We start from the raw sequence: 6,079 nt of genomic DNA on the forward strand, positions 1-6,079 counted from the left end.
AACTCTGTAGGACAGGGGGAGATCATACAAACTCTGTAGGACAGGGGGAGATCATACAAACTCTGTAGGACAGGGTGAGATCATACAAACTGTAGGACAGGGGGAGATCATACAAACTCTGTAGTGCAGGGAGAGATCATACAAACTCTTTAGGACAGGGGGAGATCATACTAACTCTGTAGGACAGGGGGAGATCATACAAACTATGTAGGACAGGGGGAGATCATACAAACTCTGTAGGATAGGGGGAGATCATACAAACTCTGTAGAACAGGGGGAGATCATACAAACTCTGTAGGACAGGAGGAGAGATCATACAAACTCTGTAGGACAGGGAGAGATCATACAAACTCTGTAGGACAGGGGGAGATCATACAAACTCTGTAGGACAGGGGGAGATCATACAAACTCCACTCAGCATGAAAATTAACAATAGCTGTAAGCTTGCTGACAACACCACACGTGTTGTGTTAATATGTTCAAACACCAAATTAGATACCTTTTGCAAGGAATCATGTCTTACACACACGTGACACACAGTCTTACACACAACCTTACACACAGTCTTACATAACCTTACAACCTTACACACACCGTCTTACACACATGTGACACACACAACCTTACACACACACACAACCTTACACACACACAGTCTTACAACCTTACACACAGTCTTACACACACAACCTTACACACACCGTCTTACACACATGTGACACACACACAATCTTACACACACACACAACCTTACACACACACAGTCTTACACACACACAGTCTTACACACACAACCTTACACAGTCTTAAACACACAACCTTACACACACGTGACACACAACCTTACACACACACAGTCTTACACACACAACCTTACACAGTCTTACACACACAACCTTACACACACGTGACACACAACCTTACACACATAGTCTTACACACATGTGACACACAGTCTTACACACAACCTTACACACACAGTCTTACACAGTCTTACACACAGTCTTACACAGTCTTACACACACATAGTCTTACACACACACAGTCTTACACACACAGACAACCTTACACGTGACACACACGTGACACTCATACACAGCATTACACACACGTGACACACAAAGTCCTATACACACGTGACACACAGCCTTACACGTGACACACACAAGACACGTGACACACACAGCCCTACACACACGTGACACAAGACACGTGACACACACATCCCAACACACACGTGACACACAGAAGACACGTGACACACACAGCCCTACACACACGTGACACACACAAGACACGTGACACACACAGCCCTACACACACGTGACACACAAGACACGTGACACACACATCCCTACACACACGTGACACACACAAGACACGTGACACACACATCCCTACACACACGTGACACACACAAGACACGTGACACACACAGCCCTACACACACGTGACACACACAAGACACGTGACACACACAGCCCTACACACACGTGACACACACACAAGACACGTGACACACAAGACACGTGACACACACAGCCTTACACACACGTGACACAGCCCTACACACGTGACACACACACACGAGACACGTGACACCCTCCACGCACACGTGACGCTCACCCTTCCACGGACATTGCCTCTCATCACTGTGCACACACGGACACAGACACACACAGTCACACACACACCACACACACAGTCACACAGACACACACAGTCACACACACACAGAGGAGTAATGGATCTCAAGCTATCGTAAGCGCATCGGTTTCTATAAACATACAGTACATGCATACAGTACATACAGTCTACATGCACACACACAGATACACACAGACAGACACACACAGACACACACACAGTCACACACACACAGAGGAGTAATGGATCTCAAGCTATCGTAAGCGCATCGGTTTCTATACACATACAGTACATACAGTATATGCATACAGTACATACAGTCTACATGCACACACAGATACACACAGACACACACAGACACACACACAGAGGAGTAATGGGTCTCAAGCTATCGTAAGCGCATCGGTTTATACGCACACAGTACATACATACAGTACATACACACATACAGGACATACAGTCTACATGCACATACACAGAGACACACAGACAGACACACAGACACACACACACGGAGACACAGACATACACAGACACACACAGTCCATGCATACAGTACATACACACACATACAGACACACAGTCCATGCATACAGTATATACACACATACACACAGACACACACCGTCCATGCATACAGTACATACACACACAGACACACACATATACACACACAGACACACAGTCAGACACACAGAGACTCACAGGAGCTATGGATCTCAATCGCATCGGTTTATACACACATATAGTACATACATACACACATACAGTACATACAGTATATACACATATACAGTCCATGCATACAGTATATACACACAGACACACAGACAGACACAGAGAGACTCACACACAGACTCACTTAGACACACAGCACCACACACAGACACACAACACCACACACACACCTAGGATCTCAAGCAATCGTAAGGGCATCGATTTATACACAAACAGTCCATGCATACAGTATACACACACACACATAGAGACACACAGACACAGAGAGACTCACTCAGACACACAACACCACACACACACACAGACTCACACAGACACACAGTACCACACACACAGACTCACTCAGACACACAGCACCACACACACACAGACTCACTCAGACACACAACACCACACACACATAGACTCACTCAAACACACAGCACCACACACACAGACTCACTCAGACACACAACACCACACACACCCAGACTCACTCAGACACACAACACCACACACACACACAGACACACACAGACACACAGCACCACACACACACAGACTCACTCAGACACACAACACCACACACACACAGAGACTCACTCAGACACACAACACCACACACACAGACTCACTCAGACACACAACACCACACACAGACTCACACAGACACACAACACCACACACACACAGACACACAACACCACACACACACACAGACTCCACACACACACACAGACTCACACAGACACACAACACCACACACACACACAGACTCACTCAGACACACAACACCACACACACACAGACTCACACAGACACACAACACCACACACACACAGACTCACACAGACTCACACAGACTCACAGCACCACACACACACACATACTCACACAGACACACAACGCCACACACACACAGACTCACTCAGACACAACACCACACACACACAGACACACAGCACCACACACACAGACACAGACTCACTCAGACACAACACCACACACACACAGACTCACACAGACTCACAGCACCACACACACACACAGACTCACACAGACACACAACGCCACACACACACAGACTCACTCAGACACAACACCACACACACACAGACTCACACAGACACACAGCACCACACACACACAGACTCACTCAGACACAACACCACACACACAGACTCACTCAGACACACAGCACCACACACACACAGACTCACACAGACACACACCACACACACACACACCACACACACACACAGACTCACTCACACAGATACACAACACCACACACACAGACTCACACAGACACACAGCACCACACACACACAGACACACACAGACACACAGCACCACACACACACAGACTCACTCAGACACAACACCACACACACACAGACTCACTCAGACACACAGCACCACACACACACAGACTCACTCAGACACAACACCACACACAGACTCACACAGACACACAACACCACACACACACAGACTCACTCAGACACAACACCACACACAGACTCACACAGACACATAGCACCACACACACACAGACTCACTCAGACACAACACCACACACACAGACAGACTCACACAGACACACAGCACCACACACACAGACACAGACTCACTCAGACACACAACACCACACACACAGACTCACACAGACACACACCACACACACACACAGACTCACACACACACCACACACACACACAGACTCACTCACACACACAACACCACACACACACAGCACCACACACACAGACTCACACAGACACACAGCACCACACACACACAGACTCACTCAGACACAACACCACACACACACAGACACACAGCACCACACACACACAGACTCACTCAGACACATAGCACCACACACACACACACAGACTCACTCAGACACAACACCACACACACACAGACTCACTCAGACACAACACCACACACACACACAGACTCACACAGACACACAGCACCATACACACACAGACTCACTCAGACACCACCACACACACACAGACTCACTCAGACACAACACCACACACACACACAGACTCACACAGACACACAGCACCATACACACACAGACTCACTCAGACACAACACCACACACACACACAGACTCACTCAGACACACAACACCACACACACACACAGACTCACACAGACACACAACACCACACACACACACAGACTCACACAGACACACAGCACCACACACACAGACACAGACTCACTCAGACACAACACCACACATACAGACTCACTCAGACACACAGCACCACACACACACAGACTCACACAGACACACACCACACACACACACAGACTCACTCACACACACAACACCACACACACACAGACTCACTCACACAGATACACAACACCACACACACAGACTCACACAGACACACAGCACCACACACACACACAGACTCACACAGTTACACACCACACACAGTCACACACCACACACACAGTCACACACCACACACACAGTCACACACCACACACACCACTCACACACCACACACACAGTCACACACCACACACACACAGATTCACACAGACACACAACACCACACACACACACAGACTCACACAGACACACAACACCACACACAGACTCACACAGTCACACACCACTCACACAGTCACACACCACACACAGTCACACACACACAGTCACACACAGTCACACACCACACACACAGTCACACACCACACACACAACTCAAACACCACACACACCACACACACAGTCACACACCACACACACAGTCACACACCACTCACACAGTCACACACCACACACACAGTCACACACCACTCAAACAATCACACACCACACACAGTCACACACCACTCACACAGTCACACACACACCACACACACCACTCACACAGTCACACACATAGTCACACACCACTCACACAGTCACACACAGCCACACACCACACACACAGTTACACACCACACACAGTCACTCACACAGGGGTGGACTACCGTGGTGGTGGACTACCGTGGTGGTGGACTACCGTGGTGGTGGACTACTGTGGTGGTGGACTACTGTGGTGGTGGACTACTGTGATGGTGGTGGACTACTGTGGTAGTGGTGGACTACCGTGGTGGTGGACTACTGTGGTGGTGGACTACTGTGGTGGTGGACTACTGTGGTGGTGGACTGCTGTGGTGGTGGACTGCTGTGGTGGTGGTGGACTACTGTGGTGGTGGACTACTGTGGTGGACTATTGTTGTTGGTTCTCCCCCAGGGAGGAGCTGTCCCGTTCAGCACCACCGGAGAGTTGCAGCGCTCACAGAGCTGCAGGGAGAGCTGCTGGTGGTGGTGGTGGACGAGGAGGTGGACGAGGAGGAGGTGGACGAGGAGGAGGTGGACGAGGTGGAGGTGGACGAGAAGGAGGTGGACGAGGAGGAGGCGGGGCGCAGGAAAGTGGACGGGAAGACGGCGGTGGACGAGAGGGTGGACGAGGTGGTGGACAGGAAGGTGGTGGTGGTGGACGAGGTGGTGGACAGGAAGGTGGTGAAGGTGGTGGTGGACGAGGAGTCCGGGGAGGGGGAGGAAGATGTGGAGGTGGACAAGGAGGTGGACAAGGAGGTGGACAAGGAGGTGGACAATCGGGAGGAAGGAATGGCGGGCAGGCACCAGGTGCAAGTGGAGAGCAACCAAACGGACAACCGGCAGGAG

This window comes from Petromyzon marinus, chromosome 69, assembly GCF_048934315.1.
Source record: "Petromyzon marinus isolate PM22_M1 ecotype Great Lakes invasive population chromosome 69, UKy_Petmar_22M1.pri1.0, whole genome shotgun sequence".
NCBI classification, from domain to species: domain Eukaryota; kingdom Metazoa; phylum Chordata; class Hyperoartia; order Petromyzontiformes; family Petromyzontidae; genus Petromyzon; species Petromyzon marinus.